This window comes from Pan troglodytes, chromosome 13 (assembly GCF_028858775.2).
Source record: "Pan troglodytes isolate AG18354 chromosome 13, NHGRI_mPanTro3-v2.0_pri, whole genome shotgun sequence".
NCBI classification, from domain to species: domain Eukaryota; kingdom Metazoa; phylum Chordata; class Mammalia; order Primates; family Hominidae; genus Pan; species Pan troglodytes.
This window is the reverse complement of record NC_072411.2, coordinates 111,386,401-111,393,161: the sequence shown is the minus strand read 5'-3', so window position 1 is coordinate 111,393,161 and position 6,761 is coordinate 111,386,401. Positions and strand designations below refer to the sequence as shown.

Genomic DNA, 6,761 nt, shown 5'->3' with positions numbered 1-6,761 from the left:
AGAGGAAGAGTATTATTTCCCCCATTTTTACATATTAGGAAACTGAGGGACAGAGATGCTAAGTAACTTGCCCCACAACTATAACTAGTAAGTAGAGTTGGGCCCAGCATTCTGGCCCGAGAGGCTGTGCTCTTAACTGCTGCCTCACACCCCTTTTCCACTGATACATGCAAGAAAATCCACATGATTCCCAGCATGATTTTTGCTGAGCCCTTCCAAGGAGGCTGAAAGGAACAGAGGGTACATTACTGTATAGAACACACAGGAAATATTTTATTAGTTTCCAGATGGAGCAAAGGATAGAGTACAAATATTTCAGTAGAGCTCCACAGCTCTCCTTAGGGAGCCCACTCTCGCATCCGTAGCCGTCCCCGTCGAGGTACCGCCTGTAGTCCCCCGGCCTCAGCAGGTGCTGCCCCTCCAGTAGTTGGGCAGCTCATAGAGGACCCAGGAGCCCTCCAGTACCTTGAAGGAGTGGATCTCACTGAGGTGGAAGTGGTCGTGAAGAGAGGAGCAGTCCTCAGTGATCTCCACCATCTGTCCCCTATAATCCTCTCGCTCATAGATCCTGAGCCTGGGGGTTCAGCAAACAGCAGATGAGGGAAAGTCAGAAAACCTGACCTCATTTCAGCAGGCACCCCTGGGGAATGGACTTTAAAAAAATCTTTGCTGTATCAAAGGTGACCAAACTAAAAGAAAGAGACTGCTAATACCAGGGGCGTTATGTATAGTTGGGTATGTTGTCCACTGTGAAATTCAAGAGGGCGTCATTCCCCATTCTTTTGGTATGAATGATGCTCCCTAGGGCTTTTGGTACAATCTACATGAACAGACACACTGGTTCTGCTCAGGACCACTTTCAGGTATTTTATGTATTTGTTTCATTCTCTCCTTTATAGATTTGTGGTGGTTTGGGGCTCTCCCTGTAGGACATACAAAATAATCAGATTTTAAACAAAAAGATAAATGTGTCCCTGGCAACAGGTATTATTTTGAATCTCAATAACATTAGAAGCTAGAGGGAGAGGAGGTTGAATTGCTTTTACCCAAGCAAGGCACAGATTGGTGGCAATTCAGGAAGAGAGTCCAGCCTGGGCAATCCGTTCATCTGTGCCTTTCTGGTTTAAGCCCTGCTGCTCTAACATGCTAAAAAACAAGAGCCATCACAAAGACTAGGTTTCAGTTCTCAGCTCCAACATGTGCTCCTGCAAATCAGTTTTAGGTAATAACCAAAAATGGAAGTTCAAGATCTTGAAAGAGGCCTGTACAGCATCAAAGAGTATAAAATCTTTAGAAAAACGGAAAGTTAGGCTGTTTCTCCTGAGCTATTCCTGCCTTTCTCTCTTGAGCTGTTCTTCCTTCATCTGCTTGTTTCTTTCCCTTGTTGCAATATGTTTCCTCTTCCACCACTAAAACCCTCTTTAGGAGAGATTCTCAAAAGCAATTCCTCTTGTGGTATGCACAACTGCTAATAAGGTATTTTACATTGGTCAGCATTCCGTGTTTGCAAAGGACTGACATGTTGCTTCATTTGTTCTTCACAACACCCTGGAACATGTGGAGCAACGTTAAAGCCTTTTCCCCTTTTACTAGAAAACTAAAGACTGGATCTTACAGTCTGTAATTAGAAGAGTTGGAACTTGAAATTAGAAATCTAAGTTTTTGGGCTCCAATGCCAGACTGGGTCCTTATCAAGCTGTTAAACCCTGTGAGGGGATTTCAGACTTCACAAAAGTGGTTCATTTTCCTGGGACTCTGTCACAGTCAACTTAGGGAATCCCTAACTGTGAAATTCCAGGCTGCTGGGGCTTCATTTAGGTAACAGTGGGCCCTGCAGGAGCTATTGGAATCTCATTGTTGGTTACTGGTTTGCCCAATCAGAAGGCAGGACTTGAGAGACCCTTGATGTTCATAATAGTTAATACTCGGGGGTGGGGATTGGCCTGTGCCAGGTGCCCTCCTTTCAACCTCATTGCAACCTTAGAAAGGAACTATTGTTATTAGTCCTAATTCATAGGCGAAGAGTACCGAGCATAGGTACTCTTCAAGAAATAGCCAAGTACCTAGTTTAGGACCACCTGAGAGCAAGGAATTCTGTTGCTCATTCATCACCTGTGGCATAGACGCTCTGAGCTAATGCCATGCACAACTTATTCCCAGTAGAGGTGAATTTGACTTTAGCAAAATAAAATGACCAGTTAAAAGCACTGCATCACATACTTTTTCAGTGGGAGGAAACCTTACGGATGTTAATAAAGGAAAAGAGAATATAGTTAGAGCCAGAAAAAAGAAGCCTGCCATCCCATCCCGTCGCCTGTCATGTGTATCATCCATGTGGATCACTGATGCGACTGGAGGGCACGGAAGGGCCCGGATGGGACTGCACTCACGTGGGGGATGAGGCAGCAGGAGCGGACCGAGTTGCTGAGGCCCATCCACTGCTGGTGGTCGGCATAGTCGCAGCGGCGCAGGAACTACTGGAGGCCCCAGTAGTTGGGCTGCTCATAGAGCATCCAGCAGCCGCTGTCCACGCGCACCGAGTTGCAGCGGCTCAAGTAGGGCTGCAGATTGGGGTGGTCACTGCTGCATTCGTAGTGGCGGCCCTGGAAGCCCCAGTCCTCGTAGAGGGTGATCTGCAAGGCAAGGCGAGGCAAGGCAAGGGCTCACAGGCCTGCCCCTGCCCTAGTCTCCGGCCCCACCATGCAGGAAGCTGCCGGGGCCCTGGGCGTGGGCTGGGCTCCCCTTCCCCATGGCTGGCTGGGGCTGAGCGGGTGGGGCAGCATTGTCGGGTGTTGTCATTGTTTGAAGATGAATTAAGGGATGATTGGTTTATTTTTTAAAATCATTGATGATTAATACAGTTATTCATGATGCTTTTTAAATTTCAACTTTACTTTTAATCTAATGTATATAGCTTTGTGTGGAACGGATCCCTAAGTAAAACTTTCCATTAAGACTGAAAATAAATAGCATGTCTGTCTATATATGTACACATATAGACAGATATATATATAAATATGTAATATATATTAGTTATGGATAATATATAATACATATATTAGTTAAGAAATCATGGAAAAGATTTTTTCTTTTTTTTGTATGAGCAAAAGAAGATAAATAGTATAAAATACATTAGGCACAAATCTTAGTAGGAATATTATTTTAAAATCTATATTTATCCTCTCCTCCCCAAAAGCTCTACTAAAGCACTTAAGCTTTTCCTCTAAGCTCTGGGGGTAGAGGGGTGGGACCCAAAAATAGTCATAGAAAATAATGCAAAGTAAAATGAAGAATTCAACTGCTGTCAAATAAAGAATGCATTGCTAAGTATGTTGGTGAAGAAAATGAAATACTTGAATCACCAGGGTCTCAAAAGTACTTTCTCCTAAAGGCTCGTAGCATGTTTACCCAAAGAGATTTGGAAAAACCTACTTCTTCCAGCTGCTTTATTATTTGAACCATTTGATCAATATTGAAACTATTCCCAAGACAAAATTCAAGTAATGAATTTCCTAATAACTGGATTTCTTCCTGAAGTATGTTTTTAAGCCATTCTGAGGATAAAATATTTAAAGCCATTATCTTCCCCCTCTAAGTTATATGAACTCAGTAATTGAGTTTCTCTCAGTAAAAGGCAGTTGCAATTTCCTAACACTGATCATAGAAAAGTACCAAGGTTCTCAAAAGAGAACTAAAATTATAAAATTAAAAACATTGGTTTCTAAAAACACTGTAATAGAGTATTTGTAATATATTTAAAATATTTGGTCTGTGAGTTTTTAAATATAATGTATAATATGCATTTACGTATAACCTTATGATAATAATTCACAAAATTCTACTGGCATCCTTTTATACAAAGTGAAGATGTTCAGTTTAGAGATCTCAGAGATTTTAGAGGTCATCTTTATCATAAATTTCTATTTGTCACCAAAGAAGGAAAAACAGATATCAGATAGCAATTGCAAAAATAGACTGGCTTTATGTTTATTCTATTTTTAAAAACTGTAAATTAGGATACAAAAAAGTATGTCAGACTTGCTGTTGCATTCCCAAATTACCATTTAAAGGATAAAGCAACTGTTTGCTCAGATGTAAATTACCTTCACTATATTTGCTCCTTAGAGAAATTTCTTTCAAACGCCTATCTTAGTAAGTGTTGAGATAATTAAACCACCTTTTCTTAGAAAGCAAGGATGTAACACAGCTGCTTTGAATAAAATAATTGAATATTTATTTCCACAGTCTTACTCTAGTTAATATCTAATTTCTAAAATTCTTCTCAAACACTTTCTTCTTATTGTTCTTTTTTAAAACAGCTTTATTGAAGTATTATTGACATATACAAAGAAATGTATATATTTAATGAGAATTTGATGAGTTTGGGCATACACAAACACCCATAATACCATCACTACAATCAAGGTAACAGACATATCCAATACTTCCCAAAGTTTCCTCATGCCCCTCCTTTTTTATTTTGTTTTATTTTTATGTCAAGAACACTTACCACAGTATCTTTACTTTTTTTTTTTTCAATGCACAATACCATATTATTAACTACAGGCACTGTGTTGTACAGTGGATCCCAAAAACTTACTCATCTTGTGTAACTGAATCGTTATATTGATTGAACAACTCCTCACTTCCTTCACCTCCAAGCCCCTGGAAACTGCTATTGTATTCTCTGTTTCTGTGAGTTTGACTATTAAAGATACCTCATAAAAGTGGTTTCATGAAGTATTTGTTCTGAAACTGGCTTATTTCACTTAACATAATGTTCTCCAGCTTCATGCATGTTGTCACCAATGGCAGGATTTTCTTTTCTTTCTTTCTTTTTTTTTTTTTTGAGGCTGAATTATAGTCTGTTGTATGTATATATATACCACATTTTCTTCATTCTTCATCTGTGGAATGACACAAATTGTTTCCATATCTTGGTTATTGTGAATAATGCTACAGTGAACCTGGGAGTGCATTTTCTTTTCAAGATCCTGATTTTAATTATTTGAGATAAATACCGTAAGAGAGATTGCTATATTATCTGGTAGTTCTATTTTTAATTTTGTGAGGAAACTCCATACTATTTTTCATATCTACTGCACCATTTCACATTCCCACCAACAGTGTATAATAATTCCAAATTTTCCACATCCTTACCAACACTTATCTTGTATTTTTTTGGTAACTACCGTCCCGTCCTAACAAATGTGAGATGATATCTCATTGTAGTTTTGATTTGCATTTCTCTGAGAATTAGTGATGTTTAACAAGTTTTCATTTACCTGTTGGTCATCTATATGCCTTCTGTAAAGAAGCATCTGTTCAAATCCTTTTCCCACTTTTCCCCTGTGTTATTTGAATGCCAGACATTGTGAATTTTACAGTTTGATGGGTGCAGGGTTTTTTTTTTTTTTCTTCAGTCATTCTAAATAGTGACTTACTTAATTTTGTTGTACAGTTATGTTACATGATTCAGTTAGATCAGTTAGAACCTTTAAATGTTCTTTTATGCTTTTGGAATACTATACCCAATGCTGTGTGTGTTTGAGGCCTCTTTGCTCTGGCTGGTGGGAACAGGAATGATAGCGATAGCTAACCCTGTGTGAGCTCTGGGAATCTTGTTAGCCCCATCTTACAAAGTTACTAAATAGAAATCTGAAGGATTAGTAGAAGTTGATGACAAAGAGAGTCACAGTAGGTCTAGATTATTAATGGGAACAGGGAGAGAACACAGCAAATGGAAGACATGCTCATGAGTGGATCACAATCACAGGCAAGATGCAATTGTGCTATTGCCATGTAAGCATCTCAGAGCACGAGTATGGTACCTAGCTGTCTCTCCCAGTTCTGACACTAACTAGCAGACAGTTTTGGAATAAACCTTCAGACCTGTTTCCTCTGGAGAATACATGTTGGACTCCTGCTAATTTATGAGCTTTACCTAAAGACTCTGCCTGAGTAACCTGGAGAAAGAAACTGCACAGAACCTATTGATGACTCATCTTATGGAGTCAGTAACAACTATCAGTTGATTTCCATTTTATAGATGATATTTGGCATTCTAGGTATTATTCAGATTACAGATTATTCTAGGTATTATTTCACAGGAAAGTACTGCCAACAATTCAGATGAAGGAAGAATGTTGAACAGCAGAGCTTCTGTACTCAGCCAAGTAGTAGATTTTCAAATATAAGATTAAATAAATTATTTTAAGCAAAAGGACAAAGACAAATTCCTCAGATTAGACTAAAAGGAATATTCATGGCTTACCTTCATATAAACTAGGGCATTGAAATTTAAAGAGATTATTTAAAATAAGAAGGAAATATAGATGAGGTCAAGTTCTCATCCTTGTCTTTCCTCCTTCACTTACACATCTAGGTTAATCCCTTCATGAGGAGATTTAAACCTTTTGTATGTAAGTTCATTCTGCCCTCTTTTAGCATCTCCTTCTTGCTTTTAGATCTGTCTGCTCAGATTTAATTTGAGGTGAGTTTCTAAATTATTATTCTAAGTTTAAGAGAACTAGAATTCTGAATCAACTGCTATTTCACCCAGAAGCCGTAGGTACAGTCAGTTTCCTGGAGGACTGTGATACCACAAGATGAATTGTTCATGTGGGACTACAGCAAAAGATCTGGAATGATTCTTAACAAATTAATAGTAAATTAGGAACAAGTTCAAACCTGAGGCATTCTGTTGCTTTGACTATTCCAGGGTGTTTCATTCGTTGAGTAATTACAAAGGCAGATTACTG

General features: G+C 38.9%; 1 pseudogene; it reads right to left on the bottom strand.

Moving 5' to 3' along the window:
• Positions 1-315: 315 nt before the first annotated feature.
• On the bottom strand, positions 316-5,321 carry LOC100614147 (gamma-crystallin D-like; annotated as a pseudogene).
• Between the last annotated feature and the right edge of the window lie 1,440 nt (positions 5,322-6,761).